The following is a 17,976-nucleotide window of genomic DNA, read 5'->3' as shown; positions in this document are numbered from 1 at the left end:
TTGGGGTCAAGTGCCCTGGAAGGACTCTAACCTCCCCTTTGGGAGAATCTGGAAAAACTTCTTTAGCTAAATCCATCCCAAAGTGTATACCAGTCTGTCTGTCTACATTTCATTTCCACTCCAGGACTAGAGTCTGGCCATATATGTTAACCAAATTGGTAGGGGGCTGACTCCATCTACTGGTTTCAGTCCACTCCTTTCAAGTAGGATCTAAATTCAGTTTCTGATGTCCCCCTGTTGCTCACGCAGACAGATCTCCCTACCTGACGATTTGGCTACAGACCAAGAATGTACTCCCCTGATGCCGCTGGAGCTGGACCCCACACCTCAGATCAAAACCCTTAAATATGGCCATGGCCTGGATCAAACATGAGTTTATTCCTCTCCCTTGGACATGATGATCTGAACTAACCAGGGCAACTTCCTTTCACTCTCTCCCATCTGCAGAGCTGCAGGCATATCTCATGTCTACGGATATCCCATTTAGAACACTGACAGGAGGGAAAAAATGTACAAAGAGCAGACATATGAGCTCATAGAGCAAAGCAGTCTATTTAGGATTTAGTATAGGGGCAAATAAGTCTAAAAATAATAATAGACCTAAAAACTTTAATAGTCATTACTGTCTTATAATTTCATCCATTCATTCATCCATTAATTATGCGTGCATTCATATACTCATGCGCACACGGATATGAATCATATTTGATTGCCTGGAATGTGCTTGGTACTGGATATATAAATATGAATAAGACAATCACTGCTCGTAAGGAGCCATAAAAATTAATACTCAGAATGTCAATGTCATCACCTTGACCTATCAAATACATTTTTTTTTTAATGTTTGGTGTGCTCTCTTAAAGAAAAGGGAAAGATGCATTATACCTTAGTAAATTAGATAATTCCATTCAACAATATCAGCTATAATTAGCACGAAGTGTAATGGGTGAGCTTCATTTCTTTAGGTAACAACACTATCAGCCTTGAGTCTGGCATTTCTAGGTCTGCATCTCACCTTTGGCCCTCCTAGTTATATGAGGCATTGCCCTCACTTCCTCACTTCTAATATGGGAATAACAGTAGTTCTCATCTCTTAAGATTACTACAAAGGTCTGGTGAGGTAATGTGTACAAAACATTCAACATGGTGCCTGGAACAACCCTATTTATGTTGTGCTTTCCTTTTCAAATATGCATATTATACTTTTTATTTATGTACTTTACATTAACAAGATCTTTCCATTTTTCAATATCACCTTAGCACCTCCGTTTGGGGTTAATACTATCCAAGGTCAAGGGCAACTGGCCTGGAAAAGGAAATCCTAAGAAGTTAAAACAGTAACTAACATAGAGTCCCCCACCCCCAACCCTTCACTAGACACTTCCGTCCCCGACACCCTCCCTGTCCCTTACGCGAACCAAGCCTCTTCCCGATGCAGGGCCTTGGCATATGCTGTTTCCTTTTCCTGCTGTATGTTCCCCTTGCCACATCCTCCCCCAGTTTCTGCCTTCTCATTTCTTAGATCTTAACTTCACCTCACTTAATCGTACCTAACTTTTGTTGGGCGCCTGCTGTCCTCCTGACACTGTAATGAGTGCTTTCATGGGCTTTCTTATTCAGTCCTGGCAACAAACCCTGAGCCTCTACCCTCACAGAGGCTTTCCAGCAATAATCAGGTGACCTGTGGAGACAGGACTTAGATGCAGACTCTGTGTCCCACCTCCCTGCCCCTACCCACCTGTACCCCCTCACCTCCCTGCACCCTCTACCTCTTCACCCCTCAGCTCAATGACCCCACCTCCCTACACCCCCAGCTGCCTGCATCTCTCACCTCCCTGAATCCCCACCTCCCCTAACCCCTCACCTCCCTGCATCCCCATCTCCCTGATCTCCCACCTCCCCACACCCAACAAAAAAAAACCCCATAACACTAATCAAAAGCAGCCCAGAAATTAAACTTTGTGAGAAACTTATCAAAACTATCACCTACTAGGAAAAGATGCACATGAAACTTCCCAGGCTAAAACTAAACCAATGGCAAGACACAAACAAACGTATGGACACCAAGCAGGGAAAGTGGCGGGGGAGGGTGTTGGTGGGATGAACTGGGAGATTGGGATTGACATATACATGCTAATATGTATAAAACAGATAACTAATAAGAACCTGCTGTATAAAAAAATTTTTTTAATTGCTATAAATAAACAAATATAAATAAAATGAGATTATCCCACTCAAGGCTCAGTGTTTCAAAGCACATCTGGAGTCTGCATTAAGTTACAGATACTACACTTAAAGTGAGACCTCGACAGCTAGGAGCTGATCCAAAACCTTACAAAATGTTAGCCAACTGGAGCTTGATAAATACAGTAGGAGAGACTAGGCCTCTTCAGGCTGGGGAATGGCAGACAGAGGAGGCATGACAGTAACCTTTCAAATATCTAAGGGACTATCCTATGGAGGGGCATTTAGATTTGGTCCATATCTCTATGGCCCAGAGGACAGAACTAGTGCTAATGTCAGAGGAAAAATGCAGGGAAGAAGAAATGTTTCAATTAAACATTAGAACGATCAGATCTTTCTAACAGAGCTGTCTAATATAGTAAGACAACTGTCTCTGGGTATTGCGGGGAGGTAAAATACAGGAGGGTAAGAAGAAACTTTAAGGATTCAATAGAGAATACAACTTGATTGAGAAGCTGGACTGTGGATGTGGCTGGTCCATGATGACTTTTTCAGACATCCATGGTAAGAAAAATAAAACAATAATATACTCTCTAAGACCCATTAACTATAAAATGAGGATAATAATAATATCAACCGGATAGAATTGTGTGAAGATAATAATAATATGTAAAAGAAAGTCTTCAACATGAAAGACAGAAATGAAAACAAACAACAAAAAGAGGAAACAGAAGAAAGCTTCAATTTCTAGCCTCAGAGAAATAAGAAAATATTACATCTATGAGACCAAAAGTGTGTACAGTTTTGTTTAAAGAGATCAGAAAATAAAAACAAGCTTTTAAAAATTTAAACTATAATAACTGAAATAGGAAATGTTAACAAATGGTTCAAAGATAAAGTTGAGGAAATATCCTAGAAGGTAGAGCCAACTGTCAAAGAGTAAAGAGAGAAAACAAATGAAATGAAAATTATTATTACCACAAGAGAGACATCTGACTAATAGGCCTTCTAGAAAGAGAGAACAGAGAAAATCGTGGGCAGGAAATTATCAAAGAAACCATATGAGAAAATTTCCCAGAACTGAAAGATCTGAGTTGCCAGATGGGAGGGGCTGAATGCCTAACACACACAATGGATGAAAAACACACACCAAAGTACATCAGCATAAATTTTAGTACGTAAGGGATAAAAAAAAAATCCTAAATGCTTCCTGGAAACAGAGGGTGGGGTGGGAGGAACAAGTGATATAAAAATAATTGGGAATAAGAATAGCATTGAACTTCAAAATTCTGATACACAAAGGCCTCAACATTTTTCCTCCAACGCACCTTTTCTCAGGAAGTTACTGAAGGGTATGCTCCACCCAAATGAGGTAGTGAACATAGAAAGAGGAAGAGATATAATACAAACTGAGAATCAACACAGGAGAGAGGTCAAGGGAAGCCCAGCAAGACAACTCTGCAGCTGGCCAGGAGAGCAGCCAGCTTAGACTAGAATAGGACAACAGATTCAGAAAGGAGGTTTTAAAAAAGGACAGACAGGGGGACTTCCCTGGTGGTTCAGTGGTTAAGAATCTGCCTGCCAATGCAGGGGACACGGGCTCAAGCCCTGCTCCGGTAAGATACCACATGTCATGGAGCAACTAAGCCCGTGGGCCACAACTACTGAGCCTGCACTCTAGAGCCCACGTGCCGCAACTACTGAGCCCAGGCACCGCAACTACTGAGCCCGCATGCTGCAACTGCTGAAGCCCACTTGCCTAGAGCCCATGCTCCACAATGAGAGAAGCCACCGCAATGAGAAGCCTGTGCACCACAACGAAGAGTAGCCCCTGCTCGCCGCAACTAGAGAAAGCCCGCACACAGCAACGAAGACCCAACACAGCCAAAAATAATAAATGGATTTGCCTTAAAAAATAAATAAATAAATAAAATTTAAAAAAAGGACAGACAGGAAAAGAAGGGGGACAAAAAAGAAGAGATTACTATGTAGGAAATTATATCAAAGGGTTTGCAAAAAAATTACTATTAGAGACATAGATGAAGAAATGAGACCTTATTAACACCAGCAAAAATGAAAAGTTGTACAGGAAAGGAAATCTAAGGCACAAACAATACTTACCTAGACATGCTAAGGTAAATATTGGATACTGATTTAACCAAAAATTGTGATATCACTATATAGAGGTGGTATGGAGAGGACAACCCTGAGGGAATGTAAGAAAGCAAAGTACTCAGCTACCACAATAGAAAGCAACAGATAACATCTAAATTAGCAGAGGAAGCACAAATGGCAAAAGAAATCCTAAAAAGGTGTAAAGGGCTACTCTAGAGAATAGGGTTTAAGGGTGAGGGGAGGGTAGAAAGTGATGGGATGGGTGACTGCAGTTCTTTGCTATGATTATTAAACTTGACTTTTAATTATATGCATGTATTACTTTGGTAAAAATTGATATTGACTTTTTAAAAAGAAAAATCCTGCCAGTCCATCAAATTTTAAAATTCCTGGGCTTCCCTGATGGCGCAGTGGTTGAGAATCTGCCTGCCAATGCAGGGGACACGGGTTCCAGCCCTGGTCTGGGAAGATCCCACATGCCACGGAGCAACTGGGTCCGTGAGCCACAACTACTGAGCCTGCGTGTCTGGAGCCTGTGCTCCGCAACAAGAGAGGCCGCAATAGTGAGAGGCCCGCGCACCACGATGAAGAGTGGCCCCTGCTCACCGCAACTAGAGAAAGCCCTCGCACAGAAACGAAGACCCAACACAGCCAAAAATAAATAAATTTATTTTTTAAAAAAATCCCTGTAGCCACTGACCTAGGCGGTTATCAAGGCCTGTTCTGCTTTGAGACTTATTTGATTTCCTCATGTCCTCTAGTGGAGCTGTTGTTCTTTGCTGGGAAACTTCATTTACAAGGCAGGCAAAGGAGCATCGTTGCCAACCTTACTATACCCATATGTTAAGAGTTTAACAGTTTTCAGTTTTGTAAACACATGTTCTTTTTTAATCCAATATAATTTCCTCATTTCACTTTCATTCTTATTTCACCTGCTTCTGCTATTTGAAATTCATGTATATTTCTTACCTGCTTAATTTTTTACTAGTCAATTAGTTACTTTTCATTTAACGTTAAAAGTTTTCCATGACAGATTTTTTTATGATTGCAAAATATTATATGCTTACTGCTAAAAATTTGGAAAATACAGAAAAGTATAAAAGAGGAAAATAAAATTCACTCTTTTGATCACCCATAAATAGTCCTTTTAATATTTCACTATATATCTTGCCAGTCTTCCTCCTGTGTATATTTCATGTCTACATTTATTAAATATTTTAACAAAATGGGTCTTGATTGTTCAACTTTATAACTTGTTTTTCTCCCAACAGTGCTTTTTATCTCTTGTCCTTGGAAATTCTTTCACAACATCATTTAATTATTTGGTTGTTTCACCTAGACATATACATTACTTTAGGTTATTTATAGTTGTTCACCATTACAAACAATGCTCTAATAAATATCCTTGAAGACACATCTATGCACACATCCAGGCTGCTTTACTTAGGGTGAGTTTTCATAGTAGATGTTCTGGGTCAGAGTGTACACATTTTTAAGGCTTTGAAAAATTAGAGCCACATTTCCCTCTAAAAAAGTTTACCCATTGCCAACAATCTCGCCAACAATTTGGGCCACCTCTTCAACAACAATGGACATTTTTTTAAAAAAAACAAAAAACTGCCTTTTGATATGTGAGAAACACAGCCCTGGTTGGGTGTTCAGGGGTCAGTGGCAGACCTTCTGGAATCTATCTTGGGGATATTCTGAGATGTGTAACTGGTATGCTTTCTATAGCATATTTTTGACATCTAGGATCATTTTATATATTAGGATGAATCATAAGAAATTGCCAATACTTGACAATTTTTGACTGTACAAAACTGTCAGTTTCAAAAGCTTCAACCTAATAAATATATTTGTAAATTGGGGAAGGTCTTATAGGCTAAGAATTGGCCAAATCGCCATTGCCTTTTAAAAGTTTCTCAGTTATGGGAGAGCCACCAGTACAACTTGCTCCAACGTGTAGGCCTTGCTGTGTTTCTGCCAACTGGTTGGATGGGTTGGGATGAGTCAAAGTGAACCACAACTCGGGTAGGAGGGGGACTCAATCACTGGAGTCCACTGAAAGGTGGCCTTCCTATCGAGAAGCACTACTGTGAAGCAGGATTTTGGAAAGAAAGTATATAAACAGTAAGGGCAAAAAGAAGTCAGAGAAACCTCAGGAACACTTCATGTGTATGAGGAAATGTCTAGTGGGTATGGCTCTTGACTAATAAAGAAATATTTATCACCCTAAAGGGGAAAGGTATCTGAGGAGCACCATCGTCTCTCATGAAAAAAGGTGTCTCTAACTGTTCAGAGTTCACGCCCACAGATGAATTAGAGGACTAGTTTGGCATGAGTGGGAGCCACATAGTTTGCAGGAAAAATTTATATGTCATCAAGGTCTAAGGGTTCCTGCAGGACATCACTAAAAAGAAGCTGGTGTCAAGGAAAGCATGGTGTCAAGGAAAAGGGTCTCTAAAAGACAGGGAGCTGGACTCCAAAACACACTCAGCCACTGACCAGCTGAGTAACTTGGGCATATTCCTTCCTAACTCAGGACGTCAGTGTTTCTGTCACTCAGATACTGCTGTAATTTGGAGAACAATTTAGAAATTCTACTTTTAGGAATTTATCCTAAAGACATCTTCAAAGACACGCACTGAGATTGATCCACAACAGTTTTTATAATAGTAAAATATTTGGAAATTTCCTAAATATTCCATAAAAGGTAATCGTTAAATAAGTATATGGTATATGTTCAAATGATGGAATACTATATGCAGTCATTAAAAATCATATGGTAAAAGCCATTTGATTGCCATGACAAATTATGAAGTAAAATAGAAGATTACAATCAGTATGAAAAACATGGCTCCAAATTTTTAAAAAATTAATAATAAACAATAAAAAGTAGGAGAAAGAAGAGAACAAGAGAAGGACATGACAAAGAGGTATGAACAGTGAGCTTACAGAGAATTTTTATTTTCTTACTTGTTCTTTATGTATCCCAAATTTCCTGTAATAAACTTGTATTATTTGTGTAATTTTAAAAGACAGCAATGTAATTAATTCTGTTTTAATGAAGAGATTTGAGAATACTCAAGTCCCTTCCAGCACTAACATTCACTGAGTCTTTTTATTTTTTTTTATTTTTTTATTTTTTTTCACTGAGTCTTTTTAAAATGCCAAATGCAGAAATATCTAGACCATGTTTGAATTGTGATTTCCTACTCCTACCCTGCCCTTATCCTCTCTTAAAGTGTAAAGTCCTCCAAATCACTGGATTTTGCAAACAGATATACCACATGAAACCATAAGGCAGTTCTGGAAAGTGTAACAGTGACTAGGAGCCTGGGGTTTGGGCTATCTTCACAGTCTGAATCCTGGAGTGAGCTCACTGAGAAAGACACATTTGTAAAAGAACACACTTCCTAGCCCTGTAGGGTCTCTGGCTTTTCTTTCAGAGAAAATGTCTGCAATCTGGATGGTCTATCAGCACCAGGGGTTTATATGCCTTCCTATAAAAGTTTCCATTCCTAAAAATCTTTACAGAGAACTGATGCTAGAGACTGTAAATAGGATACACAGGACAGAAACAGGCTATTTCTAGCTAAAGTGAACATTTGCTGTATTGTCTGCCAAGAATCCATTTCCCCTTCTTCTGGTACTAGGACTCTGAATTTCCTTTGAGGAACCATGCCTCCCTCACACTCAACCATGTTCTTCAGGTACCACTGATTTCTCCTTAGTTCAGGGAGGAAGGAGGGGGAGAGGAGAAGCAATAGGATGAACTCCAGTGAGAATTTTGCTCCCAGCACTCCAACAAACAGGCTCTTACCGATATCACCATGGACCTCCACTGTGCTAAATGCAATGGTCAATTCTCAGTTTCACCTTATTTGACCCAGGAGCAGCATTAGATCCAGCCAACCACTTCCTCCTCTTAACACTTTCTTTACTTGGATTTCAGGACAACATACTCTCCTAGTTTATCCCCTCCTCCCACCCCAACACACACACACACACACACACACACACACACTCACACACACACACACACACACACACACACACACTCTTTCTCAGTCTTGTTGAACGATTTCTCCTCTTGTCCCCAACCATTAAATTTGTAGCATCCCAAGGCTCAGTCCTTGGAATTTCTTTTCTATCTACATTCACTCCTTTGGTGCTCTCATCCAGTCTCGTTGAATTTAAGTCCAGTCTCACTGAGTTTAAACACCACCTAATGACCCAAATTTGTATCTCCAGCACAGTCTTCTCCCCTGAACTCCAGACTTGTATATTGATCTGCTTAATTCAAAATCTCCATGTCAAATAGGCATTTCTTTTCTTTTTTCTTTTTTTCTTTTTTTTTGGCCACGCTGCGCAGCATGCAGGATCTTAGTTCCCTGACCAGGGATCGAACCTGCGCCCCCTGCAGTGGAAGTGGGGAGTCTTAACCACTGGACCACCAGGGAAATCCTCAAACAGGCATTTCTTATCAAAGGCATCTCAAACTTAAAACATCCAAAACTGGGATCCTGAGCTTCCCACTCAAACATGTTCCTCCTACAGTCTTTCCACTTCAGCTCAAGGCCACTCCATCCTTCTCGTTTTTGGAAGGCCCAAAACCTTGGAAACAAATTTCCTTCTCTCTTTGTTTCCCATCTGGATCCAGTCAGGAAATACTATTGGCTCTGCCTTCAAAATCCAATCACTTCTTGGGAGAGCTCCCAAGAGGGTAGAGTAGGAAGCTTATATCTTCTCATAGGCACACCAAAATTACAACTATTTACAGAGCAACTATTGATGAGAAAGACCAGAACCTACCAGAAAAGATATAAAGAAGGAACTACAATGAGATGGAACTATTGATGAGAAAGACCAGAACCTACCAGAAAAGATATAAAGAAGGAACTACAATGAGATGGGCAGGAGGGGCAGAGGCACGGCACAGTCAAGACCCATATCCCCAGGTGGGTGACCCCCCAAAGGAAAGAATAATTACAATTGCAGAGGTTCTCCCCAAAAAGCGAGGATCTGAGCCCCACATGGGGCACCTCAGCCCTAGGGTCCTGCACAAGGAAGTCAAGCCCCCAGAACGTGTGGCTTTGAAGGCCAATGGGACATACTTTTGGGAGACCCAGAGAGCTATGGGAAATGGAGACTCCATTCTTAAAGGGCTCACACAAAATCTCACATGCTCCAGGAACCAGGGCAGAAGCAGTCATCTGAAAGGAACCTGGCTCAGACCCACCTGATGATCTTGGAGAGTCTCCCAGAGAGGCAGGAGGCAACTGGAGCTCACCCTGGGGGCACAGGCACTGGCAGCAGGCATTTTTTGGAGCTCGTTCTACTGTGTGGACACAGGTGCTAGCAAGCTCCATTTTGGAATCCTCCCTCTACCTTATTAGTCTTGGGACCTAGCCCCAGCCCCGCTCACCAGCCAGTAAGCACCAGTACTGGGATGCCTGGGGCCAAGCAACTAGCCAGGCCAGGACACAGCCCCACCCACAGCAGGCAGGCTGCCTTAAGATTCCCTGAGCCCAGAGCCATTCCTGGACACAGCCCTGTCCACCAGAGGGCCCAGAACCTAGCCTCACACACCAGTGTGCAGGCACCAGCCCCAGGACACCCCAGGCCCTGGCCCCACCCACCAGCGGGCAGACACCAGCCCCAGGACAACCGCAGCCCTGCATCCTGCCATGGAAGGACCCAGCCCACCACCAGCAGGTAGGCACCAACCCCAGGACCTACTGGGCCCCAGCTCTGCCCACCAGCAGATCAACACCAGCTCTGAGGCAAGTTGAGCCGCTCAGCCAGCCACACTGAGATGGGGCCTCACTTACCAGCAGGCCAACACAAACTCCAGTACATCCCAGATCCTGCAGCCAGCTGTGCCAGGAACTGGCCCCACCCACCAGCAGTCCAACACCTGCTCTTGGACCCCTGGGCTCTGGAGCCAGAGACTCTAGGACCTGGCTCTGCCCACCAGTGGGCTAGCACCAGCCCTGGGACTCCCTGAGATCCAGCCCCACCCACGAGCAGGTTGACACCAGCTTCAGGACCCCCAGGGCCCTGTAGCCAGAGACCTTGAGACATGGGTCCACCCACCAGTGGGCCAACATTATCCCTGGGATCCCCTGGGCTCTAGCCCCACCCACCATCAGATCAACACCAGCTCTGAGATACCTTGGATTACTCAGCCAGCTGCCCCAGGTTCAGCTCCACTCACCAGCAGGCCAGCACCAGCTTTAGGACACCCCAGAACCCACAGCTAGCCATGTCAAGAACAAGCTCCACCCACCACCAGGCCAACACTAGATTAGGGAACCCTGACGCCACAACTACCACCCCAGAACCTGGCTCTGCCCACCAGTGAGCCAGCACTAGTCTTGAGACCCCTGGGGTTCTTCAGGCAGCTGCCTCGTGACCCAACCCCACCAACCAGCAGCTAGCAGCCCCCACACAAGGCAGGACCTGGCAACCAACCAGACTGGGGGCCAGCCACACCTACCAGACCATCCACAGCAGTCAGCCTGCCGCAACAGAAGGACTCAGCCCACGTGGGGGCACCCCTAGAGCATATAGCTTTGGTGACCAGAGGGGAGTGTGCTGCTGGGACTCATAGGACATCTGCTACAAAAGGTCACTTCTCTAAGGTTGGGAAATATAACCAACCTGCCAGAAACATAGAAATAAAAACAGCAACTTAGGCAAAATGAGGTGACAGAGGAACATGTTCCAAAGGAAGAAACAAGATAAAATCCCAGAAGAAAAACTAAGTGAAGTGGAGATAGGCAACCTATCCAATAAAGAATTCAAGGTAATGATTATAAAGATCAAAGAACTCAGGAGAAGAATGGATGAACAGAGTGAGAAGTTAGAAGTTTTTAACAGAGAGAAAATAAAAATAAGAACCAAACAGAGATGAAGAATACAATAACTGAAATGAAAAATACACTACAAGGAATCAACAACAGACTAAACGATATAGAGGAATGGATCAGCGAACCAGAAGACAGAGTAGAGGAAATCATTGATTGATGCTGAACAGAAAAAGGAATAAAAAGAAATGAGGAAAGTTTAAGAGACCTCTAAGGTTATATCAAGCATAATCAGCTGACTCTTCAGCAGAAACTCTGCAGGCCAGAAGACAGTGGCACAATATATTTAAAGTAATGAAAGGGAAAAACTTACAACCAAGAATACTCTACTCAGAAAGGCTTTTGCTCAGATTTAATGGAGAGATCAAAAGTTTCATAGACAAGCAAAAACTAAGAGTTCAGTGCCACCAAACCAGTTTTACAAGAAATGTTAAAGGGACTTCTCTAAGACAAAAGAAAAGGCCACAACTAAAGACATGAAAATTACAAAAGGAAAAAGCTCATCAGTAAAGGCAAATATACAGTAAAGGTAGTAAGTCAACCATATACAAAGCTAGTAGAAAAGTTAAAAGACAAAAGTGGTAAAATCATCTATATCTGCAATAAGCAGTTAAGGGATACACAAAAGAGAAATATGTAAAATATGTTGTCAAAAATAGTAATCATGCTCAACATTGTTAATCATCAGAGAAATGCAAATCAAAACCACAACAAGATACTACCTCACACCTGTTAGAATGGCTATCATCAAAAAGAACACAACTAACAAATGTTGGTGAGGATGTGGAGAAAAGGAACCCTTGTACAGTGTTGTTGGGAATATAAGTTGGTGCAGCCACTACAGAACAATATAAAGGTTCCTCAAAAAACTAAAAATAGAACTACCATATGATCCAGCAATTCCACTCCCATGTATATATCCAAAGAAAACAAAAACACAAATTCAAGAAAAAGATACATGCACCCCCATTAGTCACAGCAGCATTATTTACAACAGCCAAGATATGGAAGCAAGCTAAATGTCCATCAACAGATGAATGGATAAAGAACATGTGGTATATATATACAATGGAATACTACTCAGCCATAAAAAAGAATGAAATTTTGCCATTTGTAACAACATAGATGGGTATTATGCTTAGTGAAATAAGTCAGACAGAGAAAGACAAATACCGTATGTTATCACTTATATGTGGAATCTAAAAAATAAAACAAATGAATGAATGTAACAAAACAGAAACAGACTCACAGACATAGAGAAAAAACTAGTGGTTACCAGTGGGGAGAGGGAAGGGGGAGGAGCAAGATAGGGGCAGGGCATTAAGAGATACAAACTACTACGTATAAAATAAATAAGCCACAAGGATATATTGTACAGCACAGGGAATATAGCCCATATTTTATAATAACTTTAAATAGAGTATAATCTATAAAAATTTTGAATCACTGTGCTATATACTCAAAAGTAATATAATATTGTAAATCAACTCTACCTCTATTTTTAAAAATCCAATCACTTCTCACAACTTCTACTGCTACCACCTAGGACTAGACACAATCATTTCTCACTGGTATTATTGAAGTAGTCTCCCAACTGATCTCTCTCTTCTACCCTTGCCCCCTTTCTGTCTATTCTCCACATAGTAGCCACGGGGAGCCTATCAAAATGTGAACTGGATCCAGTCACTACTCTGCTCAAAACCCACAGTGGTTTCCCATTTCACTATAAGGAAAGCCAAAGGTTAACAATGGCCTGCAAGACCCTAGACAGTCTGTTTAGTTCAAATCCACCTCTCAGCTCTCACCTCCTGCATTTTTTTTCCCTTTTTTTTTGGCCGCACAGTATGTGGGATCTTATTTCCTGACCAGGAATCGAACCCACACCCCCTGCATTTGAAGCATGGAGACTTAACCACTGGACCGCCAGGGAAGTCCCTCAGCTCTCACCTCCTTGTCACCTCTCTTCAACTCAGCCACATTGGCTTCTTTGCTCTTCCTTAAACACTTAATTTCTCTGCAGGACTTTGTATTTGCTGGCCTCGCCACCTGGAACATTCTTCCCAGAGAGAGCCACATGCTGGCCTTCTTTACCTCTTTAAGGTCTTTCTTCCCAATCACCTTCTATTTTACCACCCTATGTAAAATTGTAACCTCCCAATACTTCTCAACCCCCTTTCCTGCTTTGATTTTTTCTTAGTACTTATCACTAACATACCATACATCTTACTTTTTTTTTTTTTTTTTCGGTACGTGAGCCCCTCTTTTTTTTTTTTGATGATTATCTGTCTGCCCTCACCCCACCCCTCCACCCAGAACATAAACCCTGTGAAGTTAAGGATTTTGTTTTGCTTTCCACTGTATCCTCAGTGCCTAGAACAGTGCTTGACATATACTCTTTGCTCAATAAATATTTGTTAATGAATGAGTCCATCTCCCTTCCATTGGCTCTTTTGGGGTTTTTTTTGGCCGCACTGTGCAGCTTGCAGGATCTTAAGTTTCCTGACCAGGGATTGAACCTGGGTCTGGTGGTGAAAGCACAGAGTCCTAAACCACTGGACCGCCAGGGAATCCCCCCTGTTGGCTCTTATCCTTCAAACATCATCAAGTCCACTCTAGTCTGCAACATTCTTCCCTTGATCCAACTCATCCCTCACGTCAGCTCTCTCTTTCCCTCTACTACCTCACTTCTTGAGTTATCTAATAAGCTCATTGTTCCTACTTTCGTAACTTCTGCTGTTTAACCTCTTAATATTCTACTAAGTCTGTTTTCACCAAGGATATTTATAAGCTCCAAATTCTCAAACCCAATCACCACATCTCTCCCACTATAAAATGTACCATTAGAGTTTTAAGGGTTTTTGCTGGAGGGATTAAGGGTCTGTGGGTAGGAAATATTATAAAGTGCATCCCAATTCCCAAAAACATTACACTGTTGGGCAGGGGTAGAGGGCAGGGGTGGGAGGTGCTAAAAGAATAGAAAATACGATACCTCTTCTCATTCTCCTTCTTGTCTAATCTGCAGCTTTGGCACTTCTTCTAGAAACTTTGGTCTCAAAACACACTCTCCCTTGGCTACTGGGTTCAGGCTCTCCTTGGCTTTCTCTTACCTTTTTAGGTTTTCTTTCTGAATCTCTCTTCTTAAGGCATTTCTTTTCCCATCCCTTTATTGTTGGTGTTTCCTTAGGTTCCATTCTTTATCTCTTCTGTTTTCATTCCCTATACTTTCTTTTCTTTTTTTGTTTTTAGTATAATTGTTGTTTTATTTTTTAACATCTTTATTGGAGTATAATTGCTTTACAATGTTGTGTTAGTTTCTGCTGTATAACAATCATCCCCTATACGTTCCAGGGTAACTCATACTTTAAATGCTCATATTTTCAACTATTGACTCCATGCTCCAACTCTAACTCCCATTATCTCTTGATTTTGGCCAGACCTCTCCAAGCTCTACATCCACATTTCCAGCAACCAACAGAATATCTCTGCCTTGATATCTTATAAGCATCTCTTATTTAGCATGTGCCAGGATAAACTTATTATCTCCCTCCTCCCCTGCCAAATCCACTGTCCCTCCCTCATTCCCAGTCTTATTCATAAATATTAATCCAATCATCTAAAGCTAAACTTGAGAATAAATCTTAACATCTCCTCCTCCTTCCTTCCCAACAAACCACCTAGCCCTCTACCTCAAACTCTACCTCATAAATATTGTTTAAATCCAGCTCCTCTCATCCATCCCTCTTCCTCACCCACCCACCATCAATGCCTTAGTGCAGGTCCCCATCATCTCTCACCTACTGGACTATTGCAAAAGCCCAATACTAGTTTCTTCCCATTGCTCACCAACTTCTTGGTTCATTCCTGCCCGAGTGATCTCACAGAGCCAAGTCTTAGGACCACTAAGTATGATGACAGCATAAGTGAAAATACTTTGCCACACTGTCCCACATTCTTGTGAAAATCTATATCTGTATCCTAAAAGAAATGATATTTTTTCCTCAAATGAAACGTCAGTGCATTAGCATTAAGAAATGACCCTAACGGCCAGCATCACCTCTTCTGAGACAAGGCAGCATGAGGGAGGCAAGTAAGCAGAGGCCTCAGCTGGCCCACCTAACACTCATTAACTTGGGATCAACAAAAGCGCACTGTGGGAGAAGAGAAGCACGGTGTGACGGGAGGGGCACAGGGAACACTTTGGGAAGTCCCGGATTTGTTGTTTTGTCTTGCTTTGTTTTGCTTGTTTGTGTGTTTATTTTTGCCTCTGTGAACTGATAAGCTCACTCTACCATGAGTATAAAGAGACTTAGAACTGATCTCCAACCAAAGACATTACTTGGGCAAGGTGCTAAGCAGTGGCGTAGGAGCTCACTCTGCAGTTTAATGAAGGTTTGCTCTCAGTGGGAAAGGGGCAAAGGCAAGAAAATGGGCCCAGAGAAGGGTCCTTCCTGAATGCCTTTATGCCTCTCGACAAAAATACTGACAGAATCCTGAGAGCCCTAGCCTCTCTATCCTCTGAAACATGACTCTATGGCAACAGGACTGTTGCCTTCTTTCCTGGATCCGAGTGAGCTTTCTTGGGTAGAGGACTGAGATGTCTTCCCACACATAGAAGGGGATGTTGCATTTGGTGATTCCATTATTCTAGGATCCAAACGGAATCTAAGGGAGCAAAGGGTAGACCATGCATTCCCCATCTCTAACACTGAACTGGGATGAATCTCCCCTAGTGCTTCCTTAAATTCTTTTTAGAATAAGATGAAAAACACATAACATTCATTTGTGCACCCCTACAGAAGGTATCTCTTTTCTTTCAAGGATAAGGCCTTAGATTAAATAAATTTTGCAATAAGTAGAAAGAATGGTAGAGGAAAAGCTTGCTTCCAAAATAGATATGATGCAGGAAAGAGAGGGAAATCTTACTTTATTTATTTTTTGGTTAGATACAAGAGGATGTTGGTCTGAGAAGAGAACAGATTAGGATAAAAGATTTCATGGAAACTAAAAATACTGTAGCTGAATGAAAGTTTATACTAGAAAGAATTAAGGAAAACTGAATCAGTCATGTAGAGAATATTAGGAAAATATTGTCAGAATACAAAGGAAAATAAAGAAAGGAAAGAAAGAAGGAAGAAAGGAGAGAGAGGGAAAGAAAGAGTGAGAGAGAGAGAGAGAGAGAGGGAGGGAGGGAGGGAGGGAAGAAAGGGAGAGATAAACGGATGGAGTAAGTTCAGAGATAAGAGATCCTGAAGATAGAAAAGCAAGCGAACAGAGTAGGAGCACTGATTAAAGTTACGAAAAAAGAAATCCTTCTTGCCCCTAAAGAAGTCCTGAATTTGGAAATCAAAAGGGTTTACCACATTCTAAGCAAAATCAATGAAAGGAAGTCTATACTCAGTTGTCTCACTGTGAAAATGTCAGGAATAGAGAACAGAAAAATGTTCAGGCTGAAAAAGTGTCCTCAAAGTACTTCACAGCATCAAACTTCTCAAGACAATGGGGGCATATTTCCAATTACTTGAGGGGGATAAGCTATCTATATTTAGACAAGTTGTCACTCTCTTACCACACTGATGCCCTTTCTCAAAAATTACTTTCATATGCACCAGATCATTTTGACAGGAACAAAAATTAAGAACTCAAAAATGGGGCAAGTCATAGTGAGAAAAGAACTATATTAAAGTTAATTAAATTCATGCTAATGGGTACAGGTTTTCCTCTTGTGGTGATAAAATGTTCTAAAATTGATTGTAGTGATGGCCGCACGATTCTGTGACTATGTTTAAAAGCAATGAATTGTAAACTTTAAGCAGGTTAATTATATGGTATGTGAATTATATCTCGAAATAATAGTAAGATCAACAACTATGGGTTCAAATCTCAACCTCAGCACTTACCAATTGAGAGACTTTAGGTAGGTCACTTAACTACTCATTCCTTGGTTTCTCATTTGTAAGACAGGGACAGTATCAACTTCAAACAGTTGTTTGAGAACTGAGTTAACATCTGTAAGTTGACTGGAACAACACGTGGCTCAATACACACTACAAACCTGTAGATTAACTAACTAAATCATCATCACTTCCATGTATTGAACACTTACTCTGTTAGTTTCCTACAGCTGCCATAACAAATTACCACAAACCCATTGGCTTAAAACAATACACATTTACTCTTACAGTTCTGAAGTTCCAAGTTCAAAGTCTGAAATCAATTTCACTGGACTGAAATCAAGGTGTGGGCAGGGCTACTCTTCCTTTTCCATCTGCTTGATGGCATTCCATGCATTCCGTATTCCACATTCCTTGGCTTGTGGACCTCTCCTCCATATTCAAAGCCAGTAGCACAGCATCTTGCTACAGTGGTTGCCTTGCCTTCTTCTGTGTCAGGTCTCCCTCCTCCTCCCTCTTATAAGACCATCTGTGATTATTCAGGATCTCCCCAGTTTAAATTCCTTAATTTAATCACATCTGCAAAGACTCTTTCCGTATAAGGTAACATTCATAAATTCTGGGGACTCAGAGCTGTAATCTTTGCAGGCTACCACTGTTACTATATCAACCAAAAACGAAGAAAAAGAAAATAAATCTACGAAAAAGCCCTAATGATTATTTGTAAGTACACCAAAATAAAGCAATAAAAAAGAAGACATTAAGCAAAAGATGGTATCAAGAACATTTCACACAGCTTAAATTAGAAAATATGAGTACTGCACTATTACTTTCTATTTACCAACCTTTGTTCACTGGAAACTTTTCGAGTCCTCCCTACCCTGCCTTTTCAGGTTCAGTGCCTAAAAAGTTAT

General features: G+C 41.5%; 1 protein-coding gene across 8 annotated transcripts in view; it reads right to left on the bottom strand.

The window, feature by feature from the left end:
- ENTPD1 (ectonucleoside triphosphate diphosphohydrolase 1) overlaps positions 1–17,976 on the bottom strand; it is a 106,452-nt gene that overhangs the window by 58,537 nt on the left and 29,939 nt on the right. The window contains exon 1 of one of the 8 annotated variants that reach the window (XM_024750670.1): positions 1,551–1,568. The exons of the other annotated variants lie outside the window; for them this stretch is intronic. The gene's annotated coding sequence lies outside the window, so the exon portion shown is untranslated. Of the gene's footprint in view, positions 1–1,550; positions 1,569–17,976 lie in introns of those variants that run through there. 8 annotated transcript variants of the gene reach the window in all.

This window comes from Neophocaena asiaeorientalis, unplaced genomic scaffold (assembly GCF_003031525.2).
Source record: "Neophocaena asiaeorientalis asiaeorientalis breed wild unplaced genomic scaffold, Neophocaena_asiaeorientalis_V1.1 scaffold807, whole genome shotgun sequence".
Lineage (NCBI taxonomy): Eukaryota > Metazoa > Chordata > Mammalia > Artiodactyla > Phocoenidae > Neophocaena > Neophocaena asiaeorientalis.
The sequence above is the reverse complement of the archived record's forward strand: the minus strand, read 5'-3'. Positions and strand labels throughout refer to the sequence as shown.